This window comes from Danio rerio, chromosome 19, assembly GCF_049306965.1.
Source record: "Danio rerio strain Tuebingen ecotype United States chromosome 19, GRCz12tu, whole genome shotgun sequence".
Lineage (NCBI taxonomy): Eukaryota > Metazoa > Chordata > Actinopteri > Cypriniformes > Danionidae > Danio > Danio rerio.
This window is the reverse complement of record NC_133194.1, coordinates 39,893,850-39,917,921: the sequence shown is the minus strand read 5'-3', so window position 1 is coordinate 39,917,921 and position 24,072 is coordinate 39,893,850. Positions and strand designations below refer to the sequence as shown.

General features: G+C 34.7%; 1 protein-coding gene across 10 annotated transcripts in view; it reads right to left on the bottom strand.

Annotated features, from left to right (window-relative positions):
* Positions 1-24,072, bottom strand: part of dlgap3 (discs, large (Drosophila) homolog-associated protein 3) — a 332,997-nt gene that overhangs the window by 171,136 nt on the left and 137,789 nt on the right. For 9 of the 10 annotated variants that reach the window (XR_012394581.1, XR_012394582.1, XM_073930873.1 and 6 more), the window contains one exon: positions 22,935-23,125. The exons of the other annotated variant lie outside the window; for it this stretch is intronic. The gene's annotated coding sequence lies outside the window, so the exon portion shown is untranslated. The remainder of the gene's footprint in view (positions 1-22,934; positions 23,126-24,072) is intronic. 10 annotated transcript variants of the gene reach the window in all.

Below are 24,072 nucleotides of genomic sequence, written 5' to 3'. Positions count from 1 at the left end.
TTTGTGAAATGTAGGAAGAAACTGATCTATGAACTGTTTAATGTAAATTTCCTGTCAAGCTCTGACAAAGTCCCATACATCAATAGTCTTTTCTGATCCTTCTTTTAACAAAGGGCCCACAAATCCCCCATTGTAAGCGTGTAGATTGCTGAAGCACTCATCAGAAAAATGGGAACACAGGACAAAGCTATAATGCAATAACATCTTTGGGTAGGAAAAATAACACTAACTTTTCCTTACATTACAGAGCATTGCGTCTTCACGACATGATTCAGCCGAGATCTGCTACAGTGTTTGACTTCTGCAGTGTTTGTGGGCGGGGCCAGGATTTTTCTATATTAGTGTCACGCCGACATGGCTAAAGACTCTTTCATTTAAACTACTATGAGTCGACTCTTTTATATTTTTACAATTTCAGATTTAAGCCTTAGCTGGATATTTCACATCACTTAGAGCTGTGTTACACATTGCATGGAAGGTTACTTTCAAAAACCCATATGGGCTCTTTAAGCCTTTTATTAATCATTCAAAGTGTATGTTGGAACATTCTAAAGAAATAGGGCATAAGGAAATATCCCGGAATAGAACACAACCAGGCACTATGCTTCTAACTACAGCTCTAGAGGAGTAGTTGCAAACTTAATTTGAAGTCTTGCAACGTAATTTAAAAATGTTTGCTAGAATGGAGAATTCAGGAAACACTCAATCGCCAAACTTTAAATGTGACAATGGAATTTGCGACGTTAGTTCGGAAATGCACCCCTGCTCAGAGGAAACAAGCTAAAAAGTAGCAGAATTAGTGTGGCTATTAAGGATGTAACGGTATCAGAATTTCACGGTACGGTATTACCTCGGTATGAATGGCACGGTACAGTATTTATTGAATCATTTACAGGAAAAACAAAACTAATGAAAATACTCTAAAAAGTGCCAAAAGTGTCAATGACATACAAATTAGCCATCTATCTGTAAGCTTTAAAACAGGAACTTAAATTTTTCAATTTTATTAACAAAAAAATATTAAACCATGTAAAAAAATAAAGTTTCAATTTAGTATTGTTGAAAACTCATCACATTCAACATTTAATCACTCACTCACTCACTTAGATAGAGATGGTTTTTTTTAAGGAAAATTATCATATAAATATAATCTGGTAAAAGCCGGGATCTCTGGGCATGTTCCCTGCAACAGAAAAAAAAAACCCTCTCATTTGGGACTGAGGTTTCTGGGACAGAGATATGACTTGGCCCAGGTTGACAGCAGTGGGTAACGTTGTGCATTGTCTTTCCCCCACTTGAGAGGACAAGCCATGAGTGAGATAGAGGTCTCTTTGCGGTACAAGTCAATGTCTGCATCAATCTGAACAGTGTGCTATGTTCTGCAGTCCCCATGACTGTTATTAGTCGTATTCCCCAACTTGTATTTCACCACAGTCTGGCAGTGCCTGCATAAATTTTTTTTTTTGTCTGTCACCTTTTCTCCTTTCTCGTATCTTTTTAGAGAGAAACCGAAATGCTTCCATACATCCAATTTAAAACCCGCTTTAGGTTCGATCCTTTCCAGCTCTTTTTCATCCCCGCTACTAGCAGCACACTCCATTTCCGCATTACTGGATCTGTAGCGACAACAGACCGCAAAGGATGACGGCCAAGCCTGGGCTGATGGGAATTGTAGTTTCCGCTACCTCCCGTTCGCTTCATTCGCCTGAGCAAATTTTCTCAGAAGACCTATAGTTTTATCAAATCATGCGACTACGGTAATATTGAAAAAAAATGTTATTGCGGTATGATGGTATTTACAATACCGTTACATCCCTAGTGGCTATGGAATGGAGAGCTGAAGATATGGCAATCATAGTACAGTATAGCAAACCTCTATACAAGCAATGCATCTACACCAAGCAAGCTCTGATAAAAACAACAAAGGCAGTGCGCAGAGATAAACAGTGTTGCCAGTGGTGCTGTTCATTCCCAGTAAATTTACCACATCTGTGCAACTAATGATGGCCAGCTTTCCACTGTTTGCTGACAAGCTGCAGCTATAGATCAAGATCAAAAAGTGTGAACTGCACGCAAGTAAAAGTTCCCACAAATTGAGTTAGTGGCGTTGAGTCAGAAGAAAAGTGGAAAACATACAGAGAGGAGACTGCGTGACACTGTGTGAAAGTGTGTCTGCGCGTGTGGGCAGAAGATTAAAGTTGATGTGGCAAACTGGTGACTGTTTGTTAGCATGTGTGAATGTGGCTGATTGACTGCAGGTTGAACAAAACAAGCAAAGTGTGTGTGTGTGTGTGTGTGTGTGTGTGTCACTGTGACTGGATGACTGGGGACTGGACAAACCAGTGTGTGTGTGTGTGTGTGTGTGAGTATGTGTGTGTGAGTATGTGTGTGTGTGTGTGTGTGTACTTGGTTTTATATCCTGATGGGGACTTAAACCTAAATGCACACAGACTGATCAAGACTTGTGTCACCGTAGGGGCTAAAAACTGTGTGTGTCACAAAATAATTGAAAGTCTATTTTTACATGATAAAATATGTCTCAGGTGTTTTCACAATGTGTCTGTGAAGTTTCAGCTCCAAATATATCACAGATTATTTATTATACCATGACGTATAAGACATGATCTGTATGTTATAATAAATGTAACTCCCTCTTTTGTTTTGTTGAAGCAAAAATATACTGTTCTTGCGTGTGTCTATTTAAATACAAATGAGCTGCTGGATAATTAAAAATAAAATTAAATTAAATTAAATTAAATTAAATTAAATAAAATTAAATTAATAAAATACAATAAAATTAAATTAAATACAATTAAATTAAATTAAACAAAAAATAAAATAATAAAATAAAACTAAATTAAACAAAAAATAATAAATAAAATACAATACAATTAAATACAATAAAATTTAATTAAACAAAATAAAATACAATAAATACTATAAAATAAATACAATACAATTACATAAAACAAAACAAAACAAAACAAAACATTAAACAAAATAAAGCAAATATATAAAACAAACTAAAATATAATTAAACAAAATAAAAAACAAACAAAATACAATACACTAAATTCAAAACAACAAATTAAATCAAATTAAATTAAACATAATTAAATAAAACAAATAAACAGAAAAAAAAGTTAATTAATTTAACAAAATAAAACAAATAAATACTATAAAATAAAATAAAATTAATTAAACTAAATCAAATAAAATCAAATCAATCAAATCAAATAAAAAATAATAAAATCAAACATTATCTAACATTATAATCACACTATTTTTTCACACTATGTGCCATTTTGGAGAGCAAAATAAACTACTTATAAAAACATGAAAAAAATTCAGTTGTGCATATAAAGAGGGAATTTAAACCAAATTATAAAGTTTATTAAAAAGCCATGTTTCTTTTCATCCTTGAAAATGTAATTAACTACAAGCCATCAGCATGAATAGCACTGAAGCATACAAAGCCCCACCCTCACCCAATAAAAATGACTTGCATATAGTAATGAAAGGCACTAATAGAGTCACGCTCAGCAGATCTGTTTGCTGGAGAGTTTCTGCAAAACAGGAAGTGATGGTGTTGGCACCTTTTACTCCTCTCTGCTCTGTCATGTTCTCATTAGCTCCCTCTCAACCACACTTGATTCGTGTCAGCCCTAATTATAAGTGAGAAGAACAAACTCTTCCTATCACATCCATTCTGTGAACACAGTTTCCATTCAATCGCAGCCTGTTTGCCAGTGCCTGCGATCTTCTCGGTCACAAACACATACGCACGCATGGATTTGTCAGAACGCCTTCATCTCGACTTAATGGCTTACAGTGTCCTCCACTAATTCTGCCACCCTTGGTAAATACTGTATGAGCAAAGAAAGCAAAAGAGAGCAGAGGCGTTTGTTGTGAAAGAGTTCCAAACAGTTGATGTTGATCAGTGGTTTTAGAACAGGGGTGCCCAAACCTTGTCCTATGAAAAGCCAAAACCCAAACTTGATTGAGGGTGGTGGGCCAAGGGTATTACATTAAAGCTGCAGAGGTAATTTCCTAGTTTATAAAATTTTTTTAACAACTGTAAAATCATATTTATTATTATATTTATTTACATTTTACAATGAACTTCTTACAATATTAACAAACAATCCACAATGGGGTTCAATGCTTTGTTTTCTATCCATCAAGTATTTACATTTTAACAAGGGCTGGGCCGATAAACGATATCATATCGAATTGTGATAAAATTTACGTCAATAACAATGAAAAGCTCTGGACTTTTTTACTCTAGATTGATCTAAGAACCGATTACACAGCAGAATTGTGCAACAATAGGAATCTAAAAGTGTGTTGATATTGAATTTTCGGCCCCCGAAATGTAGAGATTCGAGATGTTTGAAATTTTTTAAATGTCTTTATTATTGCTATTTTGTTTTATTTTCAGAAGTTCAACAAATTTCTGTCTCGAATAACAGCTCTGTTGTTTGGTTAAACCCGTTGTAATGAATGATTGAGTATGTTTGCACTGTGTACTACTTAATAATTATAGCAGGAGGTTTTAGCTAAGTGATTAACTGTTAACCTTTACCCATGTGTACTAAAAAAAGTCAAAGTATTTATAAGAATGTACCTCAAAATATTTAGCTCATATGAAAGGTGGCTATAATTGTGGCACACAAATTTAACAAAAACATATATATATATATATATATATATATATATATATATATATATATATATATATATATATATATATATATATATATATATATATATATATATATATATATATATTTTATTATTTTTTATTTTTTTTGATAATTACTATACTGTGTTTGTTTGCTATCATTGGTTCTCAATTAGAGATGTAAAAGGCCTGTCCACTTTTAAAAATACTGTATTTTGCAACTTTTTGGACTGATTTAAAATTGTATTTGTTATTTAATTTTGTAATTTCAAGATTCAGCTCATTAAGTGAAGTTTATTCATAAACAAATTTCGAGAGGATCACGTGCTTATGATTGTTCACAGCTGTTCCAACTTTAGCTAATGACTGATTATCCTATCAGACGATCCTTAACTCACTATAAATAACCAGACTTTTCTCATCTCAATATCTTCGTCTTGAAGAAACCCCCCCACCCAACCCTACTTTCCCTCCTTTCAAATGGGCGTCACGGTGGCCAGCGATTAGCGCTGTTGCCTCACAGCAAGAATGCCCCTGGTTTAATTACTTTCCAAACCAGATGGCATTTCTGTGCGGAGTTTGCTCGTTCTCCCCGTGATCGCGTGGGTTTTCCCCGGGTCCTCCGGTTTCCTCCCACAGTTCAAAAACAAGCACTCTAAACAATTAATCAAAATACATTAGCTTAACTCTGAGTACACCTTTTAGCATACATATCTGACACTTAGCTACAACAAGCAAGAAGGGGAGTCATCGAGATCTACCTGAGCTCAAACTCCCCTTTCGCCTTGCAACGGGAGGGAGCCCAGGGCTTGAGGATCTTATAAGCTCAGGGCTCTCTCCCGGGACAGCACGCCAAACTAGCTTTACTATCAATCATCAGCTAAGTGTGAACTCTTGAATCTCAATTGAGTGCTGCACTGTCAACTGTTTCAGTTGTCTTCTAAACATTCAGTTGAATTATTAAATAAAAATGAATCAGTTATTAGAAATGAGTTATTAAAACTATTATGTTTAGAAATGTGTTTAAAAAAAATCTTCTCTCCATTAAACAGAAATTGGGGGGAAAAAAAATAAATAAACAGGGGGGCTAATAATTCAGGGGGTTAATAATTCTGACTTTAACTGTACATTTACATGGCAGCCTTTGCTCTAACTGCAATAGTACAGGATTCATGGTGAGTTTTCATGTCATGATAGACTAAATAATCACGGTTTTACTAATAAATAACAATTTGAAACTGGTAATCATGAAAACACTATTATCAATTAAAGCAAAGGTCTTTTGTTAATATTTTGAAAAAAAAAAAAAAAGAAATATATATATATAAATTTCCAAAGACGTTCCAGCATATTTATCAAGGCTGCCAATACTAGTGGAGGACACAGTGTATTAAATATGAAGCATCTCTTTTCCAGAATGCGAGGGATGAGACTGTTTCCTGTTGGACCATCTTTAAGGTAATGACAACCAGCAGATTAAAGGCAACATGCTGAGCGTTATCCTGTTCCTGTCCGTCACTGAAATTTCAACCTTAGCTCATGAATATTTATGCATGAGATAAATATGCAAATAGCAGACATTCAGCATCTTACCAGCTGCATAAATCCACCAAACACACACTGACATCATGCAGAAACATAGTGAGTGAATTATTTAATATCTCTCATCACTCCAAATACTGAAATAGAATCTAATTCCATAGTTCCAAGAGGCTTCGGAAATTCTTCACCTCTCCCAACACGTCAAGCCTTTTTTCTTAAATGCTAACACTACCCACAAATAAATAAATAAATAAATACAATTATTGTTACACCAATAGATGGTCAAAACTATTAGCCATTAGGATATTTTTCAACACATTTTAAACATAATGGTTTTAATAACTGATTCTAATAACTCATTTAATTTCTTTGCCATTATAAAAGTACATACTATATTACTTCTTTAATCAACTTAAAGTACAATTTAAAATTTGAAAGTTAAGTAGGTCAACTAAGCAAGTTGGGTTAATTAGGCAAAAAAAAAAAAATTCTTAAATTTTCTAATAATATTGGCCTTGTTTTTAAAATAGTATATATATATATATATATATATATATATATATATATATATATATATATATATATATATATATATATATATATATATATATATATATATAGCTAAACAAAAATAAAACATTCTTCAGAAGAAAAATATTGTAAGGAATACTGTTAAAAAAATGTCCTTTCTCTGTTTTAAAAGATGACAGGGTAAATATTTACAAAATAATTCAACAGGTAAAAAAAAAATAAATAAAACTAAATAAATAAATAAATAATTATAATAATAATAATAATAATAATAATGACGACATCGATGATGATGATAATGAAAAAAGTAACATTATGTATATAATAATATTAACAATAATAAAATGTAATTGTTTTAAAAATTAATCAATAAATAATACATATGCTGGATAGGTTGGTGGTTCATTCCACTGTGGCAAACCCTCATTAATCAATGAATAAATTAATAATTTATGTAGTAAAATAATAATAATAATGATAAAAATAATGATGATGATGATGATGATGAAAATAATAGTATGCATATAACATTAACAATAATATCAAGTAATTTTATTAAAAAATAAATAAATTACCAATACTACTACTACTACTACTACTAATAATAATAATAATAACAATAATAATAATAAAGCAGCACAGCGGCCACATCATCAACAAGCACAGCAACAAGCTACAGAGCAACTATAAAATTCTAGAACCTATTGGCAGCACACTCTCAGAAATTACAGGAGCTGTCACGGGGGCAGTACCTTTTCAGAAGATACATATTCAGACATCCCAAGTCTCCCGGAAGTTGCAGGAGTACCCCGCCAATGCATAGACACTCCTGAATGCCTGCAAATGAATGATAATCTCCCGGAAATCGCGCGTCTCCCGCCCGGTCATTAAATACGTTGCACACCTCTCTCTCCACCGCATCCCTCCTAGCTCTTCAAGTACGTCGCGCGCAACTCACCCCTACCGCTCTTCAGGTACGTCAGGCACAACTCACCCCCACTGCTCTTCAGGCACCCACTCTCCCGCAGATCAACTCTGTATCCCCCGGAAATGACTTTTCCAAACTTGGAATGTCTGCATATTTGTAACAAAAGACACTTCAAAGGTACACATTAGTACCCAAATGCACCTTAAATGTACCAATATGGTCAATTAAGGCAGGGGTTCCCAAACTTTTCAGCCCGCGACCCCCAAAATAACAATGCCAGTGACTCGCGACCCCCAATATCCTTTGAGGTGGTTATAAATACAGAAACCTTGCATGCAATGAAGCAGACACACCAATTAAATTTGTGTCAGTGCTTTAAATGTGCCAGAAAGTATAACCTGATGTTATAAAATCAAAATGCATCTGACGCTATTGCTGCCTTTAATATAATGTAATTACCCCAGGGGTCGCAATCCAATAGAACTAGTAACTATAAGCTACTATAGCAACTATATAGTATATAGTAACTATAAACGACTATTTTTATTTTCAGTATAGTTATATATAAAATATGTTAATTCTTATGGTTTAATAAAAATAAATAGATTTTTGGAAATTACCAGGCGACCCCCCTTCATTGCTCCGTGACCCCTCGGGGGGTCCCGACCCCCACTTTGAGAACCACTGAATTAAGGTACCAATATGGTCTCTTCAGATACAAGCATGTACCTTTTGAGAATGTACTGCCCCAGTGACAGCTCATGTACCTTTATTTCTGAGAGTGCATGGTCTGAGCCAAATTTGGTAGAAATTGGGCTAACAATCTATTAAGAGTTCAAAACAACTGATTTTCAAACTAATTCAAGATGGTGGACAGAAAATCGTGTCACTTTGGGAATAAGTGAAGTTTCATAAACTCATTTCGAGAGGAGCACGTGATATGATTGTGCACCGCTGGCCACTCATCCGTAATCAGTAATAATCCAATCAGAATGATCCTAGCTTAATATAAATGGATCACTTTCTCCTTACTGCTCTATCTTTGTTTTGGAAGAATCCCCCCTTCCACCCCATCTCCTCTTTTTTCTCCCCTTCTAAAGGGGGAGCGATCGAGACCTACCTGATCTCGGTTCTCCTGATATGCTTCTAGAACGGGCGGGAGCCCTGGGCTCAAATATCTCCGAGCTCAGGGTTCTCTCCCGGGACAGCATGCCAAACCTGCTATAAATGCCAAGCATATCTAAGTGGGAACTCTTGAAATTATATCAGTGTTCTCTGTATGATCCAAGGAATCTGCAAGACCAGTCTCATGACATAGACAAAACTTTTCAAAAGTCATTTGATAATTTTTTTTTATTTCTATTGATATAATATAACTGTTTTGTCAATTTTATCCAGAAGGTGGTGCAGACTGATGTAGTTGGTCAATGTCAGGTCTAGATCACACACTTTAAGTTTCAATAGGTTTCAATACTTCAAACCATTGGTACTGGGTTGCAGCTGGAAGGGCAACTTCTGTAAAAAAAATAGCTGGAACAGTTGGCGATTGACCACAGAAATAGAGACTAAGCTGATGGAAAATGAATGAATAAATGAATATTGATGAAGATGATGATGATGATGATAAGTATAATAATGCTATTTTTTTTTATTATTACTTTTTAGGGATAATTATGCAAAATCTCTTTTGAAAGACAAAAATTTGTTTAAAAAAAAGTTCCCAGCCAACTGGTGACCTGTACTGTTCCTTACACTCAGCCACTTATACTGTGTGTGCGTGTGCATGTGTGTGTGTGTGTTAGAAATAATAGAAAGTGGTCAGTAGGGCAAAAGGATGTTACACTACAACATGCTTGTCAGGTACAGTAATTCCTACAATGGCAGAAAAGGCAAGAGCTGTGAGGAAAGTGAAAGAAAGGCCCCTGGAGACGCAACCATGACAGATCTGCTCCATCACACAACCGTAGGTGAGAAGAATACAGATAATTCCACATCAAGACAGCAGTTTCAAAGAAGAGAGTGTGAATTTAACAGATCGGTAAAGAAAAGACTGAGATGGTATAAGGGGTAAAGAGCTGTAGGGCAAAAGAGTTACTGAAACGAAAGAGGAGACGCTAAAGCAATCGAAGAAAAAGATGAAAGTCGTGTTTAAACTTCTGCTGAGTGAATTCAGACTGTGAGAATGTGATGGCAGAGACAGAGGAGAGGTCAAAAGACTCTGAATGTATGTTCGCTGAATGCTGTGCTATTACATGTACATGCTTTTGACAGGGGTGCAATTTAACTCAATGCCTTCTTTATAAAGCTTTAGAAAAGATGATTGTAAGAATACAGAAATCAATCTCAAAAAGGAGGGCAATCAAAAAGATTTTCCAGGATTCTATGCACAGTCACACAACTAGAATTTGTTATTTAATATAGTTAATATCAAGTTTACCTTCAACAACACTAGCTGTGTCTGTTTTCAGAGGTTGAAGGGTGCTGCGTCTTCGAAGATCGTCTCATTTCAAAACAATTCAAAGGCTCCTTCAAATGCAGCCTCCAAATGTGTCTGTTTCCCAGGTAATGAAGGATACAACTGATGGATCCTTCGCACTCTTGAACATCCCAAGATTCACTGAGCGCTGATAACAGCAGGACGTTTTTAAAAGACAACTTCAGATTGCAGTTTTAAATGTAGAGCTCCCTCCTGTTTGCACGGTGAGAGGGAAGTTTGAGGTCAGGTAGATCTCTCCATTTACTTATATCTCATGGGTAAAACATTTATTAAGATAATATAAGCTACATATTTATATCATGAATTAAATAATTGCATTAATAAATAGAAAGAAAGAAAGAAAGAAAGAAAGAAAGAAAGAAAGAAAGAAAGAAAGAAAGAAAGAAAGAAAGAAAGAAAGAAGCAGATATGTAGCTATAAAAGTATATCATTAAAAATAAACAAACAAACAAACAAATAAAAAATATTATTTAATAAAAAGAAAGTAAGAAATAATCAGATATGTAGCTGTAAAAGTATATCTTTAAAACCTAAACAAACTAATAAAAAATACAATAAATAAATAAACAAACAAACCAATAAGCAGATAGATATTTAAATAAACAAATACATTAATTAAGAAAATATAAGTATATTATTATAACCTAAACCAACAATCAATCAAACAAACAAACAAACAAACAAAATAAATAAATATATAGAAAGAAAGAAAGAAAGAAGCAGATATGTAGCTATAAAAGTATAAAATAAAATAAAAATAATTAATAAATGAATGAATAAATTAATGAACGAACAAATGAACAAACGAACGAATGAACAAACAACAAACAACAAAGATTAAAGAAAGAAAGAAAGAAACTAGCCAACCAACCACAAACAAACAAACAAACAAACAAACAGACAGACAGACAGACAGACAGACAGACAGACAGACAGACAGACAGACAGACAGACAGACAGACAGACAGACAGACAAACAGGTAGATGAACAAACAAATAAATTTACTAAAAATAATGTTAGCTACAGGATTATATATTTTGAACTTGAATAAACAATGCTAGGTGGAAGTAATCTAGCATGCAGCTAGATGCTGGAGTCTAAGTTAAGATAATTTTACAGATAAATGAGCTAGATCAGATTAGACATCCACAGTCTAATAGATGCACTTTGGTACAACATCAAGGTGCATATTAATGAAGGGGGATTTACGCAACAATAAACACAAGCAGTGATTTCAGAGGAAACAATGCACCTTCAATTAATTTTAAAATCATATTTATTATGCAGGATGTGGCAGTGATAAAGAGCTTCAACTCTGCGTACGATGAACAAAACATCACACATTCACTTTCCAGAATCATGATGTATGTTCAGGCAGAGCTCCAAGAATTATTGGGATGAGATTATGATAAGCCTGCTGTAAAATTGTACCCACAAACACCCCTGTAAAAATTTTTACTGTATAAATATTAAAATGAAATATTGGGATCATCCTTACTTTTTCATGGGCTAATATCGTTCATTGGGTCCTGAATTTCTCTATATACCTGTACATTAAAGCTTTATGCTCGTGCTGAATGCCTTATTTCAATCTAAACACAGACAATGAGCAAACACACTGGCTATTCCTCATTAAAGCTCTGGCTGGTGTGGCACCTATGCAAAATCAACTTTTGGAAGCTGTTTGGACAGAACTGTGTGAAGGTATAGTGTGTCCACTCTCAGATAGAAGTGAATTAAACATAATACGTCTCTTTTTTTAAATTCCCTGATGTTAAAATCCAAATCCTAAATTTTGAGGTCAACTGTAATGTGATGTAGTTTCTCCACCCACCAAATTGATTGACAGGCAAGTATTAACATGTCTCCCTATCACATGTTTAATAAGTCCACAGGACAGGATTTGTAAAGAAACTGGGATTCAAAGATCTGTTCCAACTCTCTGTGATTAGCTGCACCTATGTAATTCTATAAGCGCTAGAATCACCACAGCAGCATGTATGTGTACTTCAAACTTTGTAACGGTGTTTGTGTGTGAATCATCATTGCAGAAAGGCTTGAATAAACACCACAAATACATCAAATAAACTTGGTACTTTTGACTAATGAGCTGAATTTCTGCTTTATCTGTGCCTGTCACTGTCACTGACTGCTGTTTATCTGCTTTAACGCATGAGAAGGAGACACACATGGGAACTGTGGGCGGGAAGAACCAGCTCATTCGCATTTTAAGACACAGACTACAAAAACATCTACACTGTCCTCAGACCTGAAAATGGGCATATTCTGCATTGTATAATAAATAATCTGATGCATATTTTGAGTAGAAATGTTACAGACATATTCTAGAGATGAAAGCTTGTCTTACATCTTGTAAAAAGGGGTAAAAAGTACATTTTCAAACAGACGCTAAACAGTTTGGAACATTCAGTATTACTGTCTGTTTGAGCTAAGACTAGAACCCTGAAAAAGTTATGTTAGTAAACTCGTTCATCAAAATGAAATTTGCTAAACTAACTGTACAATGCATATTTAAAGGGTCAGTTCACTCAAGAAGCTAAATTTACTCATCATTTACTCTCTCATGTACTTACAAACCTGATTTACTCTCCTTTATTCTTCAGTGAAATATTAAAAAAATATTTTTTGGATGTTTGTAGACATACCTCTAAACAAGAAACTGTCTAAATTGTTAAAGGCTTCCATTTAGAGCATAAAGCAACTGAAAAACAGCATGAGCAGACTGAAAACACTTTGGTTTTGGCCTTTGTAGTAAATTATCCATTTGATTCCGAACTGTTTGTTCACTGGCCCTAATTATAATTACTGTCGGTTCTCTGTTACTGACTGAGAAACTGTTTCTGGTGATTCAGTGAGCGAGCAGTCTGAACAAATGTGAACTGTTTCTGATTGTTTTGCGAATGTGTTTAGTCAATTCACTGAACAGAAAGAACAGACTCAAAGGAAAGATTGATTCGTGAATGATTGGAATCACTGGTTCAGAAAAACTGCAGAAATACAAAACATATCTCCTATAAGGTCAGTCAGAGCACTTACGGCTTATAAAACCCATGGATAAAGCCCAGCTGCATATATGTGTGTTTTTTTTTGTGTCTTATGTTGTGGAGACCAATATAAAGATAGCTGTATTCGTGTCACTCAACATCAACTTTGTTTACCTGTTGTATTAACACAATATTGTTGTGAATAATTTATGCTCTAGTAGATATTTGGGAAGATTATAAAAAAAAAGATACATTAATGTAAAAAAAAACAGATTTTTTGTGTCATTCTACTTGTATTATAGTAGGCTTTATCATGCAGTGAATGTTTTAGTTGTTGTTGTTCTGTTCCATATTCTGTTCACTCTCCAGGTTTATGAAAACGTTTGTTTGTTTGTTTTTCTTTGATTGTATGTGAATCCCATGATGTTTAATTGAATGTTTACAAATTTGTAGTATATAACAGATTGCCACTGACAGGGAAGAGTCAAACCTGTCAACATTGGGATGTGAACATAAGGAATATGTCCACTATAATAAGGGATTCCCCCGACCCCTTTTAAAAAATCTCCAAATGACTAAATATGCTCATTTGAAGCTGTTTTGTTGTAAATAAACAGGTAAATGGTCAGTAATATGTTTTATTATTATTATTTTACAAAAGAAAAAAATAAATAGTATACATTAGCAGCAAATAAATTAGCAAACAATTCAGCTTATTAAAATTAATAGCTGTTATAATGAAACAATCAAATCACATTAGGCGTTTCTTCACTGTATAATGTACACATTCTGATTAAAGGGCAACGAATGAATGATTTATTTCATCTGCTAGGGATCATAGCAGGATAGAACTGTAAAATACGGGAGAATCCCGGGAAAAAACGGGAGGGTTGACAGGTATGGTCATATAAAAGAGCTCTAATCTTACTAAAATTTATTCCAGGATTGTAATACATGATCATTTTGTCTGTTATACTCAATGTGTCAGATTATATTCTTTTTTATTGTGAACAAGAAGTCAACAAATTGTTTCTTGTCCAATCATTGCTAAAGCATGCTTGCTTGATGAGTGAGAACCAATTAGGTTTAAATAATATGACTAAAGCCTCTGATATACTTCAAATAATGCTTATTTTCATTCTTCATTTGAGGGCAAAAAGCAGTTTGAATTTACTGCACTGCAGTGTACCCTCAATCAACTCAACAATGATGGTGGCTTTGAGAAAATAATAGTTTCAGTAACTTCTGCCAGTAGCATTGATCTATTCAATGGCACAGAAAAAGAACAAATGCGGCATAGATGGTTTGTGCATCCACTTAGAGAGAACAATAATGGCAAGTTTGCTCTTTTTATTCAGAAAATGCAGAGTACAGATTAGGAAGTGTATTTGCAGTAAAAAATTAAATAAAATCAATTAACTGTTTGATAAGTTAACTTAATTCCTTTATGTTGTCTCAACACAAATCAATTGTGTGGAACCCAGCATCTTTTACAGTATGTCTGTATATTCTTCTGAATGTGCTCCACATGGTTTGATGATCTCCAGAAAAAAGCTGTTGTTATATGTGAAACTTGCAAAAAAAAGCACAGAATACTGATTTCCACTATATGGAGATTGCCTTGAGTACTTGAGTTCCAGAACAAACCCACCAACAGTGTAAAAAGTTTAATTGAAACTCCCTTTTTTTGATGTCATTTGACATCATTTCAGTTAATTTTCTGATTTCATTTGAAGTATTGACCTTAACGGCCATAAAAATCTTTTTGGCTCAAGACTTCCAGTTTCATTCACTTCAATTTATATACATTAAAACAATTGTTAAGCTTTTTGAAGGTGCAAACTGATATTGTCTTGGCATTTAAAGCAACTTTCATGTATAGTCATAAACATACTTGTTTATAGACCATGTAGTTTGAGCCTTTTCTTCCTTTTATTATTCCTATTAATTTCTTCCACAGGCAACAAAATCAAAAGTTTCTAAAATAATCGCAAAATTGAGCGCAATTCCACATTGCAGAATAAGATCAATACCGGGCCTAATTGAGAAGTCTTATGAAAGAACAATTTTTCATTTTGGGCCCTTTAAATTCATCATGGAAGCTGCAACCATTTTTTATTTATTTATTTTTTTTGTATTGTGACGAAGTTCCTAAAGAAATGGAATATTAAATGTAATCTAGGCTCATTCTGAAAATGTACTGCTATATACATTTCTGGAGACCGCCAAAAACGTCCCAGGAGGTATGTTTTTTGCAGTTTTTGCGTATCCACCAAACCACTCTTTGTACGTTTTTTGAGATCTCAAATTTCTCTCCCAAGTGCCATCAAGTCTGCTCTGCTTATGTAAATCCTTCAAAGGCCGCTGTCAACTGATTGACCAATCGACTGACCCTCCCTCCTCCTTCCCTAAACCCAAACAACAGAGTTTTCAAAAGCAATGCAGAAAAAGAAAAGCCATCGCTTGATTTTTACCACGTTTTCAGACTTTACCACATTCTCACCCCTTTATTTACTTGTTTATTTTATTTTTTATGTTTTTGTCTCATCCACTTTCTGGAACCATTCTTCACAGGACCGCACTCCTCTCTGTGTCTTAAGTCCGCCGACATACATGCCAAGCTACTGCACAAACTGGTAACAGTGGGAAAGCCGTCCACACAGAGGTAAGGAGCCAGCTAGTAAGCATGAAAAGGATCGCTGTCATGCCCGTAGTGTTCGTTTCAAAAACGAAATACAGCCATACGTACATCTAACTACATAATTTGCGATCTCCAGAAACAAATAAAGGCCTACTGTTTCAGAATGAGCCTATGTCGATCACATAAGAAAATAGTGGGCGTGGCCTGTTTTTTTTACTGTGAGCTGAATGGATGTAGATGTCATTCAGAAAGATCGGGAAAGGGTGAGATTTATTACAGGGGGAGAGTTATTACAACCTAGCAGACACCTCCTCCTCACCATTTTTGTTTGTTGTCAAAAATATATTCCTAAGAATTCCTAAGATATACATAATCTGACAATTTAACTGATAAAAAAGTGCATTTTCAGATTTCAATTAAAGATTACAAGGACAAACAATTTTATTTTATTTTTTTTTTATTTTTAAATTTTTTTTTTCTCTTAAAGACATCCATAGATGAATTCTTCACAGCAAAACCAGCAATGTGAGCTAACAAAACCATATGGTTAGTCTTGATTTCATTTGAACTTTAAGCTATATATCTCATCTCAACCTACTTTTCCTCATGCAGTGAGAAAAGTGCACACATGTAAATGACACAGAACAAGTAAGGTAGACACAAGAAGAGGTCTGCATCTGTTTTCAGCATATGTTCTAGGCCTGAGCTCTATATAACCTGACAGATGCGGGAAACCTGCAGCATTTTGTCCGACGAGCTTCTAGAGAGTGTTTCAATCTCCATCAGCACACACACCGCCGTCCAGCAGCCCATCTCCATCTGCATGGCTTTTCATAAAGATCAAAAGATAAAGGTGACAGCTCCTAGATCTGAAGAGAAATATCATTCCCATCAATCCCATCATCCACGGCATGCCAGCAAACCACCAGAAGTAGGTCACAGCTTGTTTCATGTGGCCCTGTAATGAGTCGGCCTGTAATTATTAATTGTCTTTTCCGAGCTAGATTTATGATTTCAGAGAAAGCGCATTCTTGCCCGCAAGTAATCGTTACAGTAATGGATAAGCTAGACTTTTCCTCTCATTCTTTCTTCTCTCTGCCTATTTTGCCATTCGTCATTCCATCGTTCATTGTCAGCCTCTCGGCGTTGAGTTGCTGTGCTGTCATTTTCTTCCTTTTTTATAAGCCCACCTCGCTTTCTCTCTTTTTCAGTAGGAGAGCAGCTGGAGTCACAGGAGCCGCCTGTCATTTTAACAGCTGGAAATGCAGTGCATGTTGAGGCTGCATTACTCACACGCCCAAATCAAATTTCAAACTAAATAAATTCATTAAACATTTGCTTTGTTGTTTTCTTTGGCACAAACCTTTGACCTTACTCTAATGTATTTATATCAATCGAATGTACAGTCGAAGACAAAATTATTTACTCTTCTATGGATTTTTAATCCCAGTGTTTAAAGTCCCCATGAACCAAATTTCGCACTGTGAAGCAGTTTCTAGATAAACTAATAATTAAATGAGAAAACAGTGGGTGTGGCTTGTTTTTTTGTTTTGTTTTTTTTATTTTATTTCATTTTTTTGCTGCAAGCTGAATGGATGTAATTAAGTAGGCATTTCATTCAGTACATTTCATGACCTTCTGAATAATATTATTGACAAGATTAACGCACCAAAGAGTTTTTAAAACCGTGAGTGCGCAGGGAAAACTTCATTACTCAACGTGATTCAGAAAGATCAGGAAAAGTGTTTGGGTTTGTTTGAGACAGTTGGAATAGCATGATGAAGGCCCAATCCCAATTCTACCCCTTAGCCCTTTCCCTTCATCCCTACACCTCATTTTGCACGTTCCCATGAAGGGATAGGAGATTTTTGGAGATTTTTCAGGACCACACTCAATACTAAAAGGTTAAAAAAATTCCCAGAATACACCAGCGACAGCAGCAGGAGATCCACAAATTTGTATTCATTATATTATCATATATTGTCATTATTTTGAATTTTTACAACAAACAAGCACCTTTTAATACATTCATAGTGGCGTTCGTGTTTTTTGTCATGGTTTAAAAAAAAAACCTCTAAATTCCGCTATCCATAATCCCTAATAATAACTCGTTTTACAATGTCTGCTATAATGTTAGTGTTGTTTTTGTGTTTACATGAATATAGCCAAGATGTAAATGCACAGTACAGTTATTCACACTCTTCAAGGGTCAAGGGGAAGGGGAAGATGTAGGAGTACAAAAAAAGAACTGGGATGAAGTCTAAATATGTCAGCCACGCTCATTTGCTAAAACATACGTAATCTGGCAATTTCACTGAAAACAAAAACAAGAAATGCATTTTCAGTTTTCAATAAAAATTAGAAGGGCAAACTATTTTTTTTTAATGACACGCAACCTGCAATGTGAGTTAACAAAATTATGTGGTTGGTCTAGGATTTCTTGGGGACTTTAATAACATGTTAAACAGAGACATTTAAGGACATTTTTACATTTCAATTGTACTATTTACTTTACTATCAATTTATTTCTTCAGGAGAAAGTCTTTTTTCTTTTATTTTGGCTGAAACAAAATCAGTTTTTACTTATTCAAATAATTTCTAAAGTTTGTATTATTAGCATCCTATTGATATTGTTTTTAATTTCTTTTATTCCATTATTATTATTTTTATTTTTATTTTATTTTTATTTTTATTTATAATTTCTAAAGTTTGTATTATTAGCATCCTATTGATATTGTTTTTTAATTTCTTTTATTCCATTATTATTATTTTTATTTTTATTTTATTTTGGCTATAGAGCAATCCACTCTTGTTCAGTGCTCAATTAACCTAACTTGCCTAGTTAACATAATCAAACAAGCCTGTAAATAGCACTTTAAAGATGAATACTAATATCATGCGAAATAACTAGTACAATTATATGTCATCATAGCAAAGACAAACAAAATTAGTTATTAAAACTACAATGTTGAAAATATTTTCTCCATATTGGAAACAGGCTAAACTTTTGCCTTTAACAGTATGCATTTATTTATATGTTTGCTTGTTTATTTGTATTTGTTTCTTATTGAAGATCGTTATTTGATTATGCAAGAATGCACTAAATTGATTATAAATATTGCAACCCAGGCTCATTCTGAAAACATACCCCTATATACATTTCTGGAAAGCGCCAAATACATCCCAAGAGCTACGTTTTTTGTTTTTTTTTTGCAGTTTTTGTTTTTTTCCCGAATCCACCAGAAGTCGCTGTGTACGCTTTCTGACATCTCAAATTTCTCTCGTGAGTGGTTACTCAAACTCCAGTGGTTACTCAAATTTCATTGGGATCACTTCAGTCCTACACAAACTATTAGTTTGTAGTGTACACCCTAAGGATAATTTTGTTTTGATATCTGGTGGATTGACAAAACTTAAAAAGGGAGATGTTCCCTGTCTTTTTGTGTGGAACCACAATACTCTGGCCCCACTTCTGTCCCATCTCCATCTGACTACGAGATGAGCAAACCACAAACACCACCTGATCATGTTTATATATCATGACTACATGTATATATATATATATATAAAGTCAGAATTATTAACCCCCCTGAATTATTAGCCCCCCTGGTTACTTTTTCCCCCAATTTTTGTATAACAGAGAGTAGTTTTTTTTAAACAAATTTCTAAACATACTAGCTTTAATAATTCTTTTCTAATAATGGATTTCTTTTATCTTTGCCATGATGACAGTAAATAAAGTTTGACTAGATATTTTCAAGACATTTCTATACAGCTTAAAGTGACATTTAAAGGCTTAACTGGGTTAATTAGGTTAACAGGTTAGGGTAATTAGGCAAGTTATTAGTTTGTTCTGTAGACTATCGAAAGACAAAATAGCTTAAAGAGGCTGACAATATTGACCTTAAAATGGTGTTTAAAAAATTAATAACTGCTTTTATTCTAGCTGAAAAAAAAACCAAATAAGACCTTCTAAAGTAGAAAAAATATTATCAAACATACTGGGAAAATTTCCTTGATCTGTTTAACACCATTTGGGAAACAATCAAAAAATTAAAAAATTAAAAAAACTTAAAGACTTCAACTGTAAGTGTTGAAATATATTTTGTGAACACACTAAAGACTCATCGTATTTTATTAATAGGATGTACATTGCAGCATGGTGTTTGGTTATCAGGCAAAAGAGAGACTCAACTGATATTGAGAGATTGCCTAATTGTGTGTGTTAAGCTAAGCAGGGGGGAATAAAATCATCTCAGCACTACCACATTTGTGTGGAGCTACCTTAAATAATAAAAAATATATATATTATTACAACACAATGCTACAAAGAAGACATATAATTACATGGTGTGCAACTTTGACATATTTTTGCACACACTTGCTACAAGGGAAGTTCATGATGGCAGAGATATGCAATGAACCACTAATGGTGGTTCATTTCGCTATGCTGACTCCTGATAAATCAGGGACTGAGTCAAAGGAGAGTGAGTGAGAGAATATCATCTGGACTAGTGCAAATGTATTTATACATTACATCATCAGCACAAGCCATTTATACAGAACTTATAGTATTAATTACATTTTCAGGTTGCATCCAAGCAATCATTACAGTATGGACAAAATATATAAGCTAAGGATTTTCTTCTTATTCTTTTTTCTCTGCCTATTTAGTCATTCTATCTATCGTTCATCGTCGGCCTCTCAGCACTGAGTAGCTGTGCTGTCATTTTCTTCCTTTTTACAAGCCCACCTCTCTCTTTTTTTCTTCAGAAAGGAGAGCAGCTGGAGACCTGCCTGTCATTTTAACAGCTGCAAATGCAGTGCAGCTTGAGTACAGCCACTACATTAAGTGGGCCGAATTACTCACACGCCCAAATCAAAGTCGGACTAAATGGGGAAAAAGTGAAACAGGTGCATGTGTGTGTGTGTGTGTGTGTGTGTGTGTGTGTGTCGCAGGTGAGCTGCCATACTGGGCGGTCAATAAATACTACAGAGACAGTGAGAGGGAGCAGTTCAAACGGAGTGTGATAGGAAGAAATGGGCAATTAGATGGAGAGCGAAAGTGAAGCCTACAAGAACAAGAAGCCCCCAAATCCCAGAGTAGCCATGTGTAAATGTATTGCAGATGCTACCTTTCCATGTTTTAGCACACACTTTACATCAGGGTCCACAGGTCTGAGATCAGAAATGCTATCATTTATTTGTTCTAATTAAAAGAGATAGTTCACCTAAAAGTGTTATTTTATTATTAAAAGTGTTATTTTATTATTTTAAACCTTTTTGAATTTCTTTCTTCTGCTTTATTACATTTTTACATGAACATTTAAACAGCTGAAATAACAGAATGTTGTTAAATATTTGTTCATTTAAATAATAATAGCATTTTTATTTAGATTCTCTTATTTTGCATTCACTCTGAAAAACAAAAATGGTGGACTACAAAACCATATGTGCACAGACACGATGGGTTCTATTTTAACGATCTCGGCGCAAAGTCTAAAGTACATGCCTCAAATTGTCTGAATCCACTTTTGCTATTTTAAGTATGGAAAATACGATTTGCACCCTGGCCCATGATCTAACAGAGTTGTACTTATTCTCTTCATGAGTTGGGTGTGTTCTGAGCATAACGTGAATTAAACCAATCAGAGTCTCATCTCCCATTTACTTTAAGAGTCAATTGCGTCCCGCCATGGTACATTTGCTATTTACATGGTGACTTTGGAATCGTAAAAACTGAACTGAACAGTTAAACTGATCATCTGCAGCACGAGGATAAAGAATGAGCCTCCCCCAATCAGCCTCTTTACTTTCTCTCTACTCTACTTTTACTTTACTTAAATTCTTTATTTTCATGGATAAGAAAATGGTGTTGTACACACTCCACTAGCCTACACATTTAAGCCTACATATTTAATTAATGGATCCATAAGATATCCATTAGCCTACATATTTAATTTTATTTGTTAAGTGCAAAGATTTGTTTCAAAACTATTTCTAAATTCAGTTCTAATTTCCAGCAAATGAATAAATGAACAATAATAACAAAGTGTGGTCAAAAAACTGAGTTATATCCAAACACACAACCTAATCTTATGCCCCATATAATCTCCAAAACCTGACAGGTGGACATATCTAAACTTGTTTTTTATTAAAACAAATATACATATGCATTTAATAAATACTACTCCTAATAATTATAACATTATACAAATGCAAATTTTCATAAATAAGCTAAAAAAATCCCCAACGACATGAAGGCATGGAGGTAGAGGTTTTTATATTTATGTAGAAAATGATAAATATTTTTACCATTTTGATTCTTTATTTTTTTCATATGTAAAGATATTTGTGCATTGCTTTAAATCATGTGTATTAAGCAATGTGTAAGCGTTTGGACCAAGATAGGCACATAACTAATGGACTTTAGACCAGCTTTTAGTTCAGTTCCTCAAAATAGTAACATCCCAACAATGCATCTTAACACACCTCCTTTTTAGACCAGCACACCCATGAATCCACAAAGTGGCACAAATGGATTTGCTATTTAAACAACGTGGCACAAAGATGTGAAATTTGGAAAATTATGGTTGCGCTGGTCTGAAAATAATATCAAATCGATCCATACAGGTCTTATTGTGGCAGGTGTATGATAGGGCCCAGTGTTTCTTATGAAAATTACATCGCCACCAACTGGCCTGACATGCATAATACAACATTTTATTAATTTTTGCATATCCATTTATAAAATCTTTTTTTAATTGTTAATGCCACACAAAGCATAACTGCAATCCTATTTAGCAAAATCAGCATACAAACATAACTTACGTGTACTGAACACTGCATTATGCAACCAACCTCTACCAGGAAGCTGCATTACACATTAAAACCATCTAACATTTATAAATCCTCTCGACCTTAAAGAGAAAGCATCTTTAAAAACCCCACAATCGCACAGCACCTCTCTTCACAGACACAGCTCTCAGTGCATTCACCTCGCCAACACATAGGCCATGTGGAACAATACGCAAATTGCATGAAAGAATGCAACATCCCTGTGCAACAATATCAAGCGATAATGAAAAGCCTGTTTTTTTCTTACCGAATAGTGTTGATAGATGAGGCAGAGGCAGAATGGGGACACTCTGCTTAAAGTGATGGCTGATGGGACAGCAAGACACAGCTGTGTGATCAACGGTGCCTGCTGTCGTGCCCACATGAGCGTGCGACGTGCGGAGACACGACACCTTTCTCTTTAGCGCACCTGCATTCAGCCACAGCCCGGCTCTTCACCTTTAAGCAGATGGAAAACAATGTTTCAGTCACACACAATGCATGCACAATGGAGCGATGTAGACGTCAGCTAAATTTAATAAGTTGTCCTCATGTGACTAGCAGGGAGGTAGGAATGTTATTTCAGACCTCGTCAGATTGCTCCATAATGAGGTAACTGAGATTCATGCTGATTTCCAAGAAAAAAAAAACGTGTGAGTAGATGCAGGAAGAAGCGCAGAAATACAGCTTCACACTATGCTAGTACTCAGCTATTTTTGTATATCACTTAGAGAGATAAAAAGACAGGCTAGATGTATCATGGATGGATGGATGGGTGGATGGATGGATGGATGGATGGATGGATGGATGGATGGATGGATGGATGGATGGATGGATGGATGGATGGATGGATACACTATGATACAATTGGATGGATGGATGGATGGATGGATGGATACAGTATGATACAATTGGATGGATGGATGGATGGATGGATGGATGGATACAATACAGCTGGATGGATGGACGGACGGACGGATGGATGGATGGATGGATGGATGGATACAGTATGATGCAATTGGATGGATTGATGGATGCATTATAATACAATCATATGGATGGATGGATGGATGGATGGATAATCTTTGATGCAATTGGATGGATTGATGCATGGATTGATGAATGAATGGATGGATGGATACACTGATACAATTATATGAATGGATGGATTAATGGTTGAATAATATATGATACAATTGGCGGGATGGATGGATGGATGGATACACTACAATACAACTGGATGAATGGATGGATGGATGGATGGATGGATGGATGGATGGATGGATGGATGGATGGATGGATGAATGGATGGATGAATGGATGGATGAATGGATACAGTATGAAACAATTGGATGGATTGATGGATTCACTATAATACAAGTATATGGATGGATGGATGTATGGAT